Here is a 19386-nt window from a genome sequence, read left to right as displayed (position 1 = left end):
AAAAAACAACAAAAGAAAGAGTGTTACAGTGCTGGTCAGTTGTATGGAAATGTGTTCCTCCACAACAGTGAGAACAATAGGATACTCACAAGCAGTCCTCTGCCCGTCTGCAGCAAGCTCAGGCCCCTCCTCCAGTGTATTCCTTTCCTCCTCGTGTCCTCTGATACTGCCACAACTCTTTGTCTCAAGCCTGCCTTTATTGGTGCCGCCTGAACAGCAGAGATGTGTGCAGCTGAAGGTGGTCAAACGCGTTGGGAAGCTGTGCAACTGGTGTCACATCCAAACTCTCTCCACAGTTTCACGTCCTCAGGGATGGCCCCTGGAGAAACAAGAGCACGAGAGATGTGAGTAAGAGAGGGCCTCCTCTGCCCAGTACAATGAGGGGCATTGAAGAAAGAGAATGAGCAGGATGGCAGCTGGGAGGAGGCGCTGCCATACTATAACAGCCACTGGGTCATTCACAGTGCCTTAGTGACGGGATTTCTGTTTGCATCTGGACAGCTGTCAGGAGAGTTGATCATTATGTGTGTATTTTTCTCTGATAAGGTGCAGTTATAAGCTGCTTGACAGACAGGAAATTGATGGCATTTTTGTTTTTGCCCATGAAGGCAAAAACAAAAATGCCATCAATTTTGTCTTTTAGGACTACACCCATGTTACTGACTTCAGTTTCATATTTTTGTCGTATGAAAATGACCTGCATTGTCTTCAGAAAAAGTATATATCTCTATATGTTCCCCTGTTATTAATTCTTTTTTCTGCTCCCTAGGGAAATTATGAGAGTACGGCAAAGAAAAACTGTGCTGAAATATAGCCAGATTCATATCTTAACACAAAATTGACAACTTATTCAGCTATTAATAGCCTCCTTTCTCTTATGCGCAGCCTCTGGGGAGCGTCATTTCAAAATGTCCATTTGGAAGAAAAGAGGAAAAAAAACAACACACCAGCTGCAATTCTCCCTCACTACGCTACAATACCTCTCCCATAGCTACCGCTCTCCATTATTGATGAGACCTCCTCTGTCGGCCTCATCTGCCACAGTGTTGGTTGTACTCGCCTGTGGGCAGCTGCTGTGGTTGCAGAGGGGGAACAGCTGATGCCACGCAAGGAGAAATGAGACAAAGGTTGGGGCACATTAACAGCCAACCAACAAGATGCAATGCAGAGGGCACGCAGTGTCGCAGGTTTGTTATTGGCCTAATCTAAATTCAATTGGGTTGTCATAAGGGAGGAAAGTAATTATCTCAAAACATTAGGGAATACCCCCCTCTGTAGATCCGGCTGACTCGCAAATATTCAACCTGAAACCCAGGATTTAAAACATGCTCTGTGGAGCCAAATTACTGACGATGAAGGAATGAAGATTTCTGAAGCACTGAATTATGTTGCAGATGGTTCACTGTTTTGGAGCATTTGATGCATTCAAAAGCATCTGCTGGCCAGACCATGTACTGTATTGGCATGGACTGAATCTGAGACCATGATGAAACGGTCAATCATTGTGCAAGTAATTTCACTGCTTTGAGTATTGCTATTGTTCAGTATGGCTTGTTACAGAATGACGAGAACATCCTTGTTTTCTCAATTTCTCATTTTCTCAAATATGACTGTGACATAATCAGGCCTCGGTCAGGTGGTTATGTGACTTTTGGTGTGGTAAAGCAAAAAGTTGAACCATCTTGCTGTGATGCCTCTGCTCTGAAAGGGAGATACTGTATCGGTTAGTCTGCTTGGAGCGTGACATCATTACAAATTACAACAACAAAAGAAACCAGCTAGAAACATGAACAGAGCCAGGAGAGAAAAAAAACAAGCTGTACTGAGGTCAACTCATGGATCCCCATACAAACAACATGTTTATGTTTTGTTTGTATGTTATCGAGATTTGTATCAGGCATTTTGCTGCAACTGCTGCTGAAAGACTGAACACCTACTGCATTGCCAAAATTCTCTGTACAGAAAACATATTCCTTAAACTAAGTATAAAGACACATAGAAAAGCATCAGAAGCGTGTGAAATACATGTAAAATGTACTTAATGTACAACTCTTACAGCATACACATTGCTTTAAGGTACATTACACATATATATTGCTTTATAACAATGTAAAGACAAGTTCATGTTGCAGTGGAAAGACTACACTCATCCAAAATGGCGTCACCTCAGCCGCAATGCTAAATGAAATTCATAACTATGTTTTCATTGGTGCTTTATTGCCTGAATATAAAAATTGTTTTTTTTTTTTGTTACCATAGAAGAGGCTGTATAATTCTACATACAGAGTCCTCTTCCATAGAGTCTGCAATGTTGTTTCTACAGAAGCCCAGAATGAACAAACTAAACACTGACTATAGATAGGGCCATTCGTGTTTTCATGTTCTCCTACACACAGTTCTGCAACCTCATAACTAGATGCCACTAAAATACACAGTGGACCTTTAAATGCTCATATTTTCCGAGGCAAATATATTTTTCGTTGTGTTTCAATATAAGAATAACTTGTTATTGTACAGTTCTGGAAAGTTCCTTTCGGCCCAAGCAGTTGTTGACAGCATTTGACTGCCAACAAAGGCCAGTGCAGGTCAGGTCAAAGTTCAACAAATTCAAACTCTGGGCACAGCTGTGCCCTGAAAGGCACACAACAGACATCTGTAGATCTGATTCCACACACCTCACTGAAAATAGAATATGCCAGAAAACATCTACAGTATACAGTATATACAATATATTTATAGTATAGGCCTATGTAACTATGGCAACAATTTACAGTTATGAGATAATGGTGAACACTAGAACATAGTATAATACTAGTACAAAAAGAGACAAGTCATCAGGTACATAAAATAATGTAGCAATATCAAGACAGATGATCTTAAATTAATTTAATTCATATTTAAGTAAAGTTAAATTTAAAAAAACAACAACAAAAAAAAACATTCTTAAACGTGAAAGTGTGTTTAACTGGGCTCCCCACCATCACACACAAAAACACACACCCTCCGCCTTCATTACACCATGTTGTATTCTTGTTTGACATGATGGGAATTGAAAGACCTGCACCTGCATGACAGGAAACAGAACATCACTGCATCCCTGTAAGAGTCTCAAAGCCTGCAACTGTAGCAATGTCAGGTTAAAAACATTTAAAAAAGTGTTCTGAAGGCAATTAAAAGCCATGGGTGAAAATCATTGAAACACAAAACAGAAACCATAGTGAATATGAAATAATTCAAACAACACAAAACAGCATAGGCTGCAATGCAGGCCAGATATTTTAAAGGACAGTGAGATGCCCAGCATGTAATTTCAGTTCAGAGGGATGCTGATGGAAAAAGCTCAAACAGCAGTAATTGTCAGCTTAGACTGTGGAGCAACCAAAGGAGGCCAAGGATCTCAAGCTGTGCCTCTGCTCATCGGGGGTTAAAAGCTCAGAGATAAAACTAGGCACTAACCCAAAATGTATTTTTTGTGCCACGCGTAGCTATGGTTACAACACTGAATATAAATCAGCTGCCGATGGGAGGTGCGATAACAGTGAGAGCAAAGGATAGTGATAGTTTTCAAGATAATGTCATTTTTTTTAAATGAGAATGGATATTAAGTCATTTAAATGCTTCACGCAGACTGATACAAGAAAACCTCCACATCTGCCTATCAGCCTCAGGCTGTGTGGGGTTCATTTATATAATAACATCATTATTCATAAGCTACAACTGGGAGTGGCCCCCTCTATTTACAAAGACAATGGAGGCTTAAAACATAAATCTCTATCTGCAAACCTAATTGAAATCCCGAAAGGGAAGAACTGGAAGAATTTTCTAGCTTACATAAACACCAAAAACACACGTGACTTGAGATAATTGCATCTAAATATCCTTTTCATGTTACAATATTTTAAAATATATAGTCCCTGTGTTTTACTTTTCTCCAGGTTATTCTAATACTTCAGAGATTTTTACCCAGCAACGGTAAAATGCATTTCATGTGTTATTAACATCTGCAATGCATTCAGAAACTCCTTCAGGACCTGAAGTCGCACGAAAAACCCCTGACGTGGACTGCAGCAGAGGCCTCTATTCTGTCATGTTCTGCTCTATGACCCAACACCATGAGGAACACACAAACAGAAGTGTATGAGAAGTGTATGTGCACGGGAGTCCCCAGACATGCACACACACCATAGACACACAAACACTTCTAGACAAGCTCACACTGTGCAGCAAGCTGTGACTCTTACGTGGGCTGACCACTGCAACCAAAATCAGTCTGCGCATCTGACAGTGACGGATGGAGGACAAAACATGAAGACAAAGGATTGGATGGAGGCAGCAGAGAGACAGAGAGAGAGACAAGACATAGTGGTGTTGGTATTGATTGACTTGAACCCTGTTAATATAACCTAGTAGAATAAAGATGGACTGGATTACTGTAGCCTTTAAACACACAAATGCATCATCAGGAATTGATGTTTCCTTGTGCAGAGGCTTACAGATCAAAAAATGAAATACAAAAGTGTAAAAAATAATAATAGTAGATGATCAATTACTGGTTGCACATTGGTAATGAAAAAAAAATTGCCTTGTTGACTATTTTTGGTGTGTCTGGTCTAAGATGACATTCACCGATGGCAGTGACCAAAGTTTTTCTGTTGTATCACAGTTTTGCTCAGGCTACAAAACAGTGCTTGAGACAAGCGTCATCCTGACATCACAGGGTCAAAAAAAAAACATATTTGAGATGAACGGAGATCTTCCCCAGGACATCTTTGGGATGCAGTAAACTCACTATCCAGAGGATGCATCCAATTGTTTTCCTGATATTGCCACATTATGAACCATAAATCCATACTGAAATCGTCATTAGGAGAGCTTGTTGCCGGTGTCTGGAACATAAATTTGCCAATCCTAGTATAGCGAGGCAATGTCCCGCCCTGCTCTCCCAATGATTGATTAGTGCTTGTTTCCCTCACTGGTTGGATTTGTTTGGTTTAGACAAGAGAAGTGGGATTGGTTAGGGTTGTGGAAAGACTGTTGGTGTGAGCGTCAGTCACTTCTTGACTATCCTAGGATCCGTAAAATCATGGCAAGGACTAACTAGATGTTTTTTGATATTTTCACAGTGATATGAAATACATTTTAGCGAAGAAATTATATATAGTAAAAAAAATTAGAATTATTTTAAGGTCATTTAAAGGTTGTTTCATACATGTGCACAACTGAATATGTGCTAAGCGGTAGTGTAATGAAGGAGTGAACAACTACTTTTTTTGTTTACCTGGAACAAAAGGGGGCAAAGATGACAACGAAAACAAAAAAGACAACAACAAAAAAAAAACTATATCTGTATCAGCCAAATTGTTACTTTAAACATCAATATAGCTGTTGGCCCACAATTTTAAGGTCAGTGCATCTGTATAAATGCATTCATATATATATATATATATATATATATATATGTACAGACTAGTGGAGAAGCTCCGAGAGCCGGGACAGTCCTTCCTGATTATGCTTCCACCTGATGGATCCATAGGAAGTCATGAGCAAGACCCCCCCCACACACACACACACACACACACAGTCAGTAAAAATATATGGACCCACAACAATATACAGTACTGTCAGTACTGTACACATACAGGCTCACTTGCCCAAGGCAAGAAAGGCAACCACTGCACTATGGAAGAAGCAAATGCTTATTTCTGCAGAATTCATTATAATATCTGCTTTTATGTATCTTTGCATCCTCGGAGGGTCTGACCTTTGCTGCATTCCACAACAAAAATTCACCAGGCATACAATAACCATCAGTAATAATACATCACTTCTCCTCTCTGTGTGTGATAGTAATCTTCCCCTTTTAAGGGTCACCACTGAGGAATAATATGGTCGAGTGGAAAAAAAACACAAAGCCTGTCCGCTGCTGAATGTTTGATGGTGCGTCAGATAATGCCAGAGATAATGACGGACCTGGTGGCCTTTTTTCACTGCGAAGACATCTGTCATTTACGTGAAAATTGCCAGGTTTGTCATGAAAGAGAATTCATCGTGCCTTTGAGTATGGCTCTATGATTAATTCAGGAATGTCAGTTGGTGAGTAAATGCTTCTTTATTCTCGTGTAAGTGGTCAATATTAATAATGCACATGCGGGTCTAAGTTCAGCATCCGTCTTGGCAAAGTTCAGCATGGGAGGTTTTCACCAGCTGCTTGTCACCACATCCTTACTCTTGTCTTTCTCTCTCTGCCTCTTTCTCTTCCACTGCAAGCTCGCAACTCCATCCTTTTCTCTCTCTTTCTGTCCCTGGCTCTGAAAGGCGCCGTATGGCTCTGATGCCTATTCCAATAGAAAGATGTGGCCCATCAGCAGTAATTGGAGGAGCTGTGGTGGTTGGGTTTCTCTCGGAGGCGTTGGCATGATCGATCCCATGGATGGTGGAGGTGGGCAGGCAGGATGACAGCGCTGCATCCCCCACAGCTCCTGACAGCTCAATGAAGGCCAAGCCGCAGAGCACAGGATGTCCTTTTACAAGAACAATCATCATGTGCAGGTCACCCCCGAGCCCCTAGAACTCACAGCCATCCATTTAAATCATAATTACCCATTTAGTCGATTATCAACTGGATAGAGGAACGCTGAATTTAATGTTAGCCTGTCATTATACTCACATTAAAGAATAAAGGAAATGTCAGAGGCCCAATAGTGATGATGTGATGTAATTATCTCCAAGGTGATTTATTTGAGAGATTTTACAGCGATAATCTCCCCACGCCCTCATACATTCTGTGAGGTATACAATCTAATTGCACACTGTGTTCAATGACACAATGAAATAGCACGAGATCCGGATGATGGATGCAGCAGAGACTTCACACAAGCAAGATAATTTGCATACACAGGCTGGTGTCAATAGCATGCTGCATTTTCTCATTTTTGGAGAGCAGCCTTTGTTTGTCCTCCTGTGTATGTTTTTTTTTTCCTCATGACCAAAACTGTGTTGTGCTGAGCTCAGCCTGACCAGTGGTTGCCATGGCGACATGCGGCAGCTGGGACTGATAGCGTGCTAGAAAAGCTAAGCACAGGTTAACTCAAAATAACTATTTATTTACCCTGAACTGCTGTCTTTATCCTTACTGTAAGACCTCCTGTTATCTGTTGAGTTGAGGTGACTGTGTTTATAACCTGCTGGCAAATACAATAAAAACAGAGCATAAGGAGGACAGTCACTGTGGCTTTAAAAGATCCTGCTGTCCAATTGCATTGACACTGTTGAATAAGTGAGGAAATGTCCTACATAAAATTGGCCAAGATATTGTGTGCTCTACATATTACTTGTATTATGGCCTCAATTCTTTCTCTCAACAAAGTCCAGAGCAGATTCCAACTCTGCATTCACCACCCAAAACAAAGATAGTTCCAGTGATAATAAATGCACAACATATAGCAATGGATTGCTCCAGTGGCTCCCATTTCTTTGAAAATATCAAGTCTTGTCAAGGTTTCAGAGCTGTGAACAGTAATATTGTAGTTACACTGATTCATGCCGCTCTGGCTGCACCAAAACTCCTCCATATTCTGGCTCTGGACCAGAGCTATTAAACCTGCTCTGAGGTATGGCTGCATGCTGACCACTACACTGCAAACCACTACCCCTGCTTCAGAAATAATATCTTCATTTAAAATGTCATATGTCATATGTCATATTTTATGTTGTTTGGTGTTTGACTATACAGTATTTTTTGGATTATTTCAGTTACATTCTTAAAATGCCCTTTTCAAAGCCTTTTTTACAATGCCACGAATAAGGTTTTGGGGCAAAAATACTTTTTTGCCCTGGAACCTTATTTTTTATTTATCTATTTCTGATTGATATAAAAGTTGCTAAACACTGGAAACATCTGTGCTAAAGAGCCCAACAGCTAAAGAAAAATAATATTTTTCTCTCTTGAATTTGTACATTACTTTATTATTATTTAATTATTTATAATCATTTAATTGACTGATGGACTCTGCTGTCTCTGACACAGATTCAACATGTGTAATCAGCGGTAAAAAAGCTGACGAGGGCCAATGGTGTGGGGCACACCGCAGAGACTAGGGCGACAGACGCTCACCAATGAAGGAGCCTTTAGATTGTTACTGTGGTAACAAATGACAGCTAAAATGGTTTCCTCCATTTTTTCCCTGTTAAATGGATTGTATTTCCTTTTCGGCTGTAAGAGTCTGAGGACAGAGGGTGTCATATATTGTACAGCCCTCTGAGGCAAATTTTAATTTCTGATATTGGGCTATTAAACTAAGACTGAATGGAAAACTAAATTTAAATAAACTAAAATAATTTATATTTTCTTTAAATAAAGGGTAAATGGAGAGAAGTCACTTAAACTTGCTTCTATTATCATTAACGACTCAAACATATTCCAGCTGTAAATACTTTTTCTTACCCCATCAGCAACTTCATATTTATACTATTGACTTAAGGATTAAACTACTTGTTCAAATTGTCTTTTTTTCTGCAGTGCAGTGGGAGTTAAGAGCAACCCTCATCATCCCGGAGTTTGGCAAATACTTTTGAACAGCCTTCCCCCGACTCTACCTGCTGATCCCCCTCAGGGGGAACTTCTGACAGAGGCAGAGGACAGGAGAAGGTTGTGGCTTTACAGGCAATCCCCTTATAATATTACCTCTCTTCCCCCTGCCACACACACACACACACACACACACACACACACACACACACACACACACACACACACACACACACACGTACCACCACCCACACCATTTCTGGAATACACTGATCCCTATGAAGAATTTCCAGCCTCAGCTAGAGCTGCAAAGCTGTACAGGAATAACATCGGCAGCCCGAAGGTGCTGCTGGGTGAAACTGCCAGAATCTCAGTTGGTCTCTGGAGTATAAATAGATCATAGCTCCAGGTTGTGTCCTGGTGGAATGCAGATATATATAAATATAATTTCCAATAGAAGGCTAACAAGAGCTATTTCATCTATTTATTCACCATTTCAATAATATCTATCCTTTGCTCTAATCACATAAAAAACATGTAGGCTGAATGAAAACTGTTGGCTCATAGCTGCTGTTTACTTTAGTGCATCCCTATGGTACCTTTGCCCTTGGAGTGGCCAGTGTCACAGGCCAGTGTTGATGTCTCGAGTACCATTACACAAATGGTGCACTCACTTCCAAAGTGAAGAAGCAACCGCAACCTTTATGCCTTTCATCTTCACAGCTGTCGCTCAACCTACCAGGGTTGTTTTCAGCTTCTGCAGGAGTTCAATTGATCCCAAAGAGACAATCAAGAGGGGTCATTTTGACTCTTGGCTAACACTGTAGGTAACTGCTGTTGTTTGTACTTGACAGCTTCCCCTCTCATGTTTGGTTTGAGGTATTACAGCAGCAGAATGGTAGGAAAGGCCACTAGACACTGGGAAACTTTGGAGGTGATGACATGCTCCAGGCTTTTAGTTTAGTTGCCGTTCCTGTGATGAATGTTTATGGGCTGCATTTATCATAACTATGAAAGTCAATATTGAAAGACAACAAGCCCATGCTGCTTGGGATATTTATCACTTTATGTCAGCTGGTTTGTCTTTTCACAGTCATACTCCATGTGGTTATTGTTCACAACACCTGTGCTGACCTTTGAGAGCATCAAATGGATTACAACTGTATGACTGCAAGTCACTGAATTTATTCAGTGATTTAATTTAAAAAGAAGGCAGTGATTATAAATCCATTACTCTTTATTCACACTCTTGACTATAACACTTGGGCTAACACTTGAATGAGGTATTATAGATGATCTGTCATATGCATTTCAAAATAGCTTGCCACATGGCGGAAACAAGACTAAGGGTTTACAGCCATGGTAGCGACTGTGCAGCTGTACTCAGGCACAGCGAGGCGCTTTACGATAAATGCTGACATCAGCATGCCTACATGCTCACATTGAAAACCAGGGATGTCTCCATCAAGTTCTTTTGGCTCAAACCGTTCTCTAATTACCTGTATTATACCGAGTCTGATTTGATACTTATTTATCTAAATGAAATAGCTGCCCAGTGCATACACAAGCTGAAAATGAGATGAGAAAGAAGAGAGAGCTGTAGCCAACTAAATCTGGCACATCTTACTTTTCATGAGCTACTTGATGCAAGAACCGGAGGGTCCTAGTTCAAAATTATGATGTTCATAAGCACTGAATTCATTTTACTAAGTTTCTCACAGAATTAACATTAATTAGAGCAAGCTGATGTAACAGATTCATTAAGATATGCCCACATCAGCCCTAATGTCGATCCTTAGAATCAGCTTGGAGAATCTTTGGTGAAGATGCGAATGTTCAGATTTTTAGCAGGTATTATGATTACCAGGTAGCATTCCTTGCGAATTAGCACTGAACAAAAATTACAGCTGCAGCTGATTGAAATGTCATTAGTTTTGCAGGCATCTAGTCATAAGCCTAAGCATTGGACAATTTGAAATTTGACTATAGTCATTATTCTTTTAAATATCTGTGGCAAACCTCATGAATTAAACCTAAAAGTTTAAATGAGTTTATACTTGAAAAGAGACTATGTATTTAACAAGCAGAAAGTTAAATTTCCTGTTAATTTGGGAGTTTATTTTGAAAAGACACAATGAATGTAAATGTAGGCAATTACAAGCCAGTAGGATTCATCCTCTGGTGACCATGAATTTCTACAAATTTTCACATGAATCAATCCTATACTTTAACAAGAATCATATCCAACCAATCAAAAGACCAACAGAGCCATGCTTCTGTTGTGTCTAAAAACCTCTCTGAACAATTCCTATGCAGTGACTGTAAGTCATTATAAACATTTCACTTATGAGTGTTTTAATGGATTTCTGTAAAGTGCAGCTTAAATTCTGCACATTTAATAAAGTGCATGAATGTCTGGTATTTTGGAAAATGGTTGAAATACCTAAGTACAGTATACTGGCTACTGTTAGAGCAGTGAAGTGTGTGACTGTGCTGTAGTGAATGTCTCTGCATTAGAGCTGACCTCTAATCATCTGCCATGCTACCTACATGTTTCACTCCACAGCCGCACACTGGCAGTCTGATCACGACCATGGCCACCAGTGCAGTCAAGCAAACAATAAGAAAATCCCTCTAACATGCTCTAACAATTGAATCCTGTGCCAGCTGCAATTATAAGTTGCTCCCCGAGGTACTCTCTTTGACACCCTAAAAAGGTAATATACCTTCTGCCGTAGAACACAATCACATGGTTCATACTTCTAGTCAGCATAATTACAGGAGCTTGGGGAAATTGAAGAGCTCCGCTACCAGTAAAACAGGGGGCTTAAGTAATCTTAGTGAAGGGGAGGCATTAAGAAGAACATGGATGTCTTTGTTGGATCACTGCAACAGCATAGCTTGGACAACCTGCCACGTTTGGATAAAAATGTGGTTAACAATTCCCTCATGGCATTGTCTAACAGGCAGCATCATGACTCCTACACCAGGTTTAAATATAACAATGGGCTTTATGTAAGGCTCAGCTGCAATTACATACAAGCACAAGTTACGGGTGTAAACATAACTATCTGTCTGTCTATCCATCCATCCATCTATCTATCCATCATTATTATTAGATCAAATTTTTGAGATAAAGAAAATACTTGTGACAGAATCTGCATGAGCAGACAGCGCATTTCTCACGAGATGAATCTTGACTGACAGCTCCGATCAGAAGAGAGACAAATGACGAGGCATCCGCCCCCATCTGCCGTCAGCAGGCCTGACAGAGCACTGTCTGGTTCACTCAGTGCTCTTTCAGGCACTACTTCACATTCGATCAGGGGATTTTGACCTCTGCGTTTTCTATTACATGATGCTTCCTCCATAGTCAAAACAACACTTTGCCATGGCTGGTGTCTGGTGAAGGAGTTGCTGAGAGTTACAGAGGCATTTCATCTTGATTTGATACTGTGGTATGGTCATTCGGTGAGAGACATATTTTCTGTCCATTGACTGAGGAGCAGGGAAAACATACTCTGCAGAGAGGATGGGGTTGAGTCCATACAGATAGATTTAGAAGGCACAGTATGAGTTCATTTATCTGAGAGCTGATTTGACAGGACTGAGAGAGTCCACGGTGCGTTGTCCAGCACATTTTATGCTCCCCTCAGGCTCTATTTGCTGAAAGTCTTTTAAAATGTCTTCTGCAAGTCTCTAAAATGGATTTTATCATTTCATAATGAGGCTCCTACTCTATACAATCTTTAAACAAATCATAAAAAATACACTCTGTGGTGATTGTTGAAAGATCCCGTAATTGATTTGATACACTCTGGAGGCTGCCAGTCCAGACCTTTGCTCTTGGCTTTAACACAAAGGTTTTTGTCAAATGGGAGATCTCTGAAGTGTGAGCCATTACAGGCAGGCTCAAAGCGATCAAACCCAGGAGACACACCATCATTTGGACCTAAAGACGCCTTTCCATTGCCAGTTTCCCGGGGAGCCTGCACAGGAAAATGACTCTGTATTGGATTCTTTGTTCCTTCCACTTAATTGCTGCAGAGCTGCAATATGTCAGCTCGGTCCACGGAAAGAAAACCGCCTCCATCTCACTTGCAGGATGAGTTTAGCTGCCATTAAGAGGATCCTCATTCTAATTGCAAGTATTTTGTGAGACGGACGCTCTAATGAAGGGAGGGATATGCCAACATAGCAAATCACATTACAAACATCAGAGGTAGAAGTGTGGTCTAATTACTGACTGGGATTAAAAAAACAGAGCTTGTTGGATGTATTTCAGATGTAAAGAATCTATTTGAAAGCTGTCTGTTAGAAAAGATAAATCTTCTGATCTGCATATTTCGCTGAAGAGATACACGACTGGAGAGATTCCAATTTTGATTATCATGCTCAATCTCATTACCTATCCACTGTGCACTTCACATGCTTTTTTCACCATTTACCTTAATTTATATGACTATTTTAAGACATACATGTGTGCATGTGGTACATTTATATACATGCAGATTGTATTTTCAAGTCAGCTGCGTTAACATAAGTAGGTATGTCTTCAGTGGTTAAGTGTTGTAGGAGTAACCTCTTTTTGCGAACTGACCTGTCACACTGAGACTGCATGTTCACTGAGGCTCCCTGTGGACACCCAACCATGCGTAACACTCGCTCAAGGCAAAAGGAAAAAAAAGAGGCTTTATGAAGTGACTGATAGGATGTACTGCAGCAACGGGTATGAGACCTAGAATTCTCCACAGTGTTACCAAAGAAAAACTGGCCTCAGTGTGTGAGTGACTGACATTGAATTGGAGGGCAGGGAGGTCTAAAGCTTACTCTTTTATCTGATCTCAGAGGGGCAACTGTGGTGTAGGGCCCACATTTCCGACATTTTTGTGCCTGCAGCACACAACTGAAAACATTTATCAGCAGGTAAGGAGTGCATTCTCTCTGTCTTGCCTCTCTTATTACACACGCGCTTACATGTACTTTAAATGTCTTGCAATGGAAGTACAGTTCTATCAAATTCACACTTCCGAGGGTTTGGGAAAATGTTTTACTTTGAATACTTTGTCTTGAACATTTTGAAAACAACTGACAGGCTGTGGCTACAGGGGAGTGTAGTTATTAGTTTTGATTTCAAACCTGTCTCTGCAAAGTGTCGACAGACTGAATGGAAGAGATAATTAGAAGCAACAGGAAAGCATGCAGAGTTTTTGTAAAGATGCAAGACAAGAATGAAAATGAGAAGGTATGCAGGAAAATAAGCAAAACTACTGGAGTTTAAGACAAGTTTAAAATCCTTCTGAATCTGAGCTGTATTGGCACGCATACACGCACGCTTGCACTCTATTGTTAACTAACTAGAGCAAATTTACAGTCTCATCCATAGGCTGTTTGTGGCTGCACTCCAACGAACAAAATTAAGCAAAGAAACCAAGATCACAATTTGCTTACCCAGTTTGAATACACTTGAAAAAAAAGTTCCACAGGATGTCTCTTTAGCTATTTTATCTAAAACTTGTTAAATGTATACCTGAGTATGAAGTAGAGAATGTGCGCAGGCACTAATAACTGTAATGTTTGCCAAGCAGAGTCTTTAAAATGTTCAAATGTCCTGATGTTGACTCCAAGGGGAATCATGATAACTGGTTATGTGTCACTATGGTCTGGGATGTTGTAAAATAAAAATAAAGTGCAATGCATTTTTAATGATATTGTAGTTTCCTAATAATCTTTTTGCAAACAAAAGCCAAGTATTCAATTCAATTAAGTGGAACAAATTTCTCAAATCCAATAGATTTCTATATGAGGCTGCAGTGCTCTGAGCACTAAGCACAAAGTGCAATTAAACAGCTGTTCCTTGGTAAACAAAGCGAAACTTGCATGGAAGGCAATATATCCACTGTGATTATTTACCACCCTGAGCACTCAGCAAAAATCAATAACATGCGCAAACATCAAACCAAATAAGATTTGCAAATCAGTATTCATAAAACAGATGCATAGGGAAAAAAACAACAATCTTCTAAACCACTCTGAGACACATTGCAGAGCCAATGGTGATAAGAATTATCCTGGGTAAGAGTTTTATGGATTTCTTTGCATTTGGGACATGGATGGTTTAAGCTGTAAAAGTCAGAGTCAAAGTCAGTTCACAATTAAGCCAACACAAATGCTTGTCCTTGTACGTGTGTGTGAGACGGAGAGAGAGAGAGGGTGTGTGTGTGTGTGTGTGTGTGTGTGTGTGTGTGTGTGCGTGTGTGCATGCACAATTTATCTCTCTTGACATATAAATGAAGCAACTGACAAGTTTTAAGCCTCACATTTAAATTCAAACCTGCATTAATCAGTGATTTTAATACTGGCATTGAATAAAATGACTGTGTAATGTGAAAGGGCCACTGGTGCCAAAAATAGCATATTTTATATAGAGAACTATAAACAGCTCTTTGGTGCTTCTTAGCCTGTTTTTTATGTCACTGTTGTGTGGTCGAGTTATTGTTGGAAGCCTTTTCCAGTTAAATAATTCAGATAAACCTACAAACACTAATGTCCAGCCTGTCTGACAATATTCACCCCAAAGACTGTATATAATGGTTCAGCCACTTTCACACATGAAAACCTTAAATTATCAACCAGAAAAGCTGAAGGCTATGTCAGAACGCAAATGTCTGAATCAGTTGGACATTACACAGAGCTTACCCTTCCAGCTCCTTAATATAGAGTCTGTATAATATCTGATTGAGCCCATTTGAGAATAGAGCAGGTCATTGTATGGAAAATCACAGAGGGCGAGTGGCCATGTTGTTGATGTTTCTATAAACCAGAACAAAACAAAAATCCAACGATGATGAGGAAGGGTCATTGAAATGAAGACAGCAACAAAAATATCTAACTGGAGAAATAAAATTGTTCGGGAATTTGTGTCTTTAAGGGCCAAAGCTGAAATCGTCAGACAAATTCAACAGCCTCAGTTGATGATCTAATTACTAAAAGTTAGCCTACATGACTGGGGTGTGATCTGTGTCATGTCCTGCCTCCTGCAAACTTTTCCCAAGAACCACCCCTCACCTGAACCGAACATCGTATTTCCAGGTGAAAACACTTCTGAGACTGACAGTCTCCTGTTGTGTGCCACATGTGTGAAAGGAAAAGTCCGGATACTTACAAAGTTAGCAACTATCTAGTGAACATAGTAGAATATCTAGCAAACTAAATAGCCTCAGAAAGGTTTCTCAGGAGTCTGAGAGAACATAGAGAATACACCTACAAAAAGTGAGTATTTGACTAACATTTTTAGGAAACCATGGAAAGTAACTTCAAATTATGTCTCAGTTGAATACAAAAGAAAGAAATGTTTTCTAAAACATTAGCCACAACAGCTTCAAAGCAAGCAATACATTGGTGGCTGTGCATTGGTTAGCCTCTTTTGATGTTTTTTGTACCCCTAGAGGCCAATTAATGCCACAGCTTGAGTGATGTAGCTTTAAGATAATTGGCAATATCAAAGGTCAATGAAATCCACCCAGTAAATAAATGAACAGATTGCAATTTGAGTTGTAAAAAAATGTATGCTTTATTAACCCCATAAGGCATCAGATGAGCAATTCGCTGTCAGAAGCAGCATGGAGTTGCTATCACATGATACTGCCATAGGGAAGACTGCCAAGCAACAGAACAGCACATTAAGTATTCTATAAATTGTCTCTACAAGGGAAACCTTTGAATGTTTTAATGTACAAGACATGAAAAATGAACATGTGACTGAAACATGACTGATGAGTATCTTTATAGTGTAGCTGTAATAATAATAATGAAGAGGAGGAAGACAACTAAACAGACTCTGCCTCCTCATCAATCACAGCCAAGGTGCCCTTGAATAATATGTTACCCAAAGTGATATTGAAGTATGTAGCTATTGCTGCGCTGTTCTGTTATGATCCAAACACAGACAGACCGACATGACTTGTAGCTTTTGGTAAATACAGAACACTCTTTCTGACAGCAACAAGGAGCCTGTCTCCCCTCTCTCTCAGCCTGTCCCCACATAAAGGACAGCTGAAATCAACACCAAACAATTCAGTCTTCATGGTCTTATTCTGCCGGTGTCGACCAGTAATGTGCCGGAAAGAATTCTGCAGATTGGAGCACTAAGGCAGTGTTGTGGTTACATAGAGCGTAACACCTCGATGGCTTTGCTGCTGTTCCACAAAATGCACAACACTCCAAAGGGTATCTATGGGGTCTGTGATGCTGTTACATAAATGTTAAGAAAATATTGTTTTAATAGGTTTGGCAGCTAATTTAATAAAGTAAGCTGTCTTGTGAGGATATATAAATATATCGTTACACACTAAATTATTATTTTTGAGTGAATGTTTTAAAGTGGCTCCACTGCAGTTCAAATCTCAGTATATGTACACATAATGGGTGTATTAGGATGTTATGAAGCACAGTCATTTTTCAGAGGACTTTTCAGGGCTTTGAAAGGAACGTGCATTATTCCTGTTTCGTGGCCAAGACGTTCAAGTTAATGCGTCTTTTCTTCCTTTGACCAGCGCACTCTCCTCCCATTTCAACAGACTTCTAACAATATGCATTGAAGCCTCCAGTTGATACGGGGCTTCAAATAGAATCACTTCTCCCCGCTGCCTGCCTCCTCGCGCTTCCAAATGCAAAATGTGATTTACGTCGACACAAGTCTCCACAGCCTCCTTCAGCCGCATCTGTCTCATTCTTACTGCACACTTTTAAGTACCAATTTGGGGCCTTACTGAACCCAGCTTACAGTGCAAAGAGCGATTCGTCATGCAGTTCATTTTGACAAAAACATTCAGAGGCATTTTATGAACTCGTGGAATAATAAGCGGCCAGGGCAATATAAGTGGTCTCTGTCCTTTTTGACCAAGCTGGGATTTCCTCCAAAGCTCCTACCCTTCTCACTTCCTAGCAGGGGCTTTGCTCCTCATTTGTCACCTGTGCCACAGGGCCCGAAGAGGGTTGTCTGGTTTTGATGAATGGAGCGAGGCCTTCTGTCCTTACTCTGCCATCCATCAACCTCTGTGGACGTATGGCATTAAAGACAAACAGCTCTTGCTGGGCGTCTTGTCCGAGATTGGTGAGACATGATTTCTCGAAGATTCCGTTTGGGTTCTGGCAAGAGTAGGGCTTGTATTTTCGGTTGATGAAACTAGCACGTCTACATACATCTACAGTAGCGTTCTCACAAATTTCCATCGTTTTATTTTTGTGCAGCTCCACTATATTAACCAAGTGATGCAATAATCTGTGCTCATCTGTTTAAATTTCCACATTTCCACAGGCATTTGCCAGAATGAAGGCAAATTACAGGTTGCACTTCCCTATATCACTGATGACTCATCCTCTGATGCTATTTTTGGGACAGGCACTTGTTAGTAAGGCACTGAAACCCAAAAGAAGCCCTGGAATTGGGATTAATATCATGTAAAATATAAATCATGTCATGTTGGTCTATTTTGAAATTACCTCAGATATGTCCTTTTTGCAGGAAGCATAGCATTTTTCACCTGCAATATTACAGGTTTTGAGAAGGTGCCACCTGTCAACATACTGTGAAAGTATTTCCTATGTTTGCCTCCTCTGTAGCAGCTCTAAACGTATGCTAGGTGTTGACTGGAATTGATTTTCTCTGGGAAACGTCACTCAAAATAACTAAGAAGGCAACACAAGCCTGTTTCTCATGAATCATATACAGAATCTGTCAGACTTGTTACCTTGGATGGAAACTCTGTGACAGCTCAGACTCCGGTGTTTCAAGCCTATGCAAACTTCTCATCTTTGGACACACCAATTCTGCTCACTCAACCCCTCTTCAAGTATCGCAGATAAGTCAGCACTATGAATTTACACCAGATGTGTGTTTGTGTCTGCAGAAATCCTAACACAGGAGCAAAAGGAGCACAAATGATGCTCCCATCTCCCCTCCGTTCTCAATGCTTGTGTCGTACACCTTTGGGAAATTAATGCCTGTACTGTGAATGCAATTTGGATTAATGCATCATAATCTATAGACAACTTGGCAATCCCTTAATTATAAATAAAGCTGTAAAAAAATAAATTATTATTTCCGTGAGCTTGTTATTCTGAAACTTCTGAAACAGAGGATTAACGTGTATGGCACTTCATTTTCAAGTAGAAATGCACAATCTTTCTTTGGGGTTTCATGCATTTGCAATAAGCTATAAATCCTTCAACAAACTGCTTTTTTCTCCTCCAGATGTGAAAAGATACCATTTCTCCTCATTCTCCCAAATGAGACAGTAGAATGGACCCTGTACATCTCCCTGGCATGACATTGAATTAACCTCTCACATACCTGCAAAGGTTAATCTGGAGATAAGGTTAGAGCAGGTTCTCTCCTTCCCTGCCTCTATCTCTATCTCCCCGTATCCCCTCTGTGTCATCCTCATCCCTCTTTCTTTCTCCACTTCAATTAACAGTAATAGAGTCTGGGCGTATTGCCTCTTGTGCGTTCATGCTGACAGCCCATCCCCTCCTGTAGCTCGCTCTCCCTAACACCAGACTTGGTTGCAATTACATTACGGTCCAGTGGTATCAGGGGTACTTATGTCAAGGTGATACCATGTGAGAAAACACCTGCATGTTCACAATGACCTCCAGCTGGTAGTGGTGCAAGCAGGGCTCCAACACCAAATCGACCTTAGTGCCTTCAGGTAGAGTACAGACCCATACAAGCAGGTCCAGGCAGCTGGTATCTACATAAGGCTGAATGGAGATGTGTTGCCCTTAAGGAGCAGATCTCTCTTTTCACAGAATAAAGACATCATGCATGGCTTCTCTTAACCTTGAGATATTACCTT

The 19386-nt window shown here is 40.4% G+C and overlaps 1 protein-coding gene across 4 annotated transcripts in view; it reads right to left on the bottom strand.

The window, feature by feature from the left end:
- Positions 1–19386, bottom strand: part of LOC121943703 (galactosylgalactosylxylosylprotein 3-beta-glucuronosyltransferase 1) — a 93774-nt gene that overhangs the window by 52368 nt on the left and 22020 nt on the right. For all 4 annotated transcript variants that reach the window (XM_088078666.1, XM_042487288.2, XM_042487289.2 and 1 more), the window contains exon 2: positions 90–319. The gene's annotated coding sequence lies outside the window, so the exon portion shown is untranslated. The remainder of the gene's footprint in view (positions 1–89; positions 320–19386) is intronic.

The sequence above is a fragment of the Plectropomus leopardus genome, chromosome 6, assembly GCF_026936395.1.
Source record: "Plectropomus leopardus strain MGB_pleo_1.0 chromosome 6, ASM2693639v1, whole genome shotgun sequence".
Taxonomy (NCBI): Eukaryota; Metazoa; Chordata; class Actinopteri; order Perciformes; family Serranidae; genus Plectropomus; species Plectropomus leopardus.
Note: the sequence above shows the minus strand (reverse complement) of the source record. Positions and strands in the feature narration are given on the sequence as shown.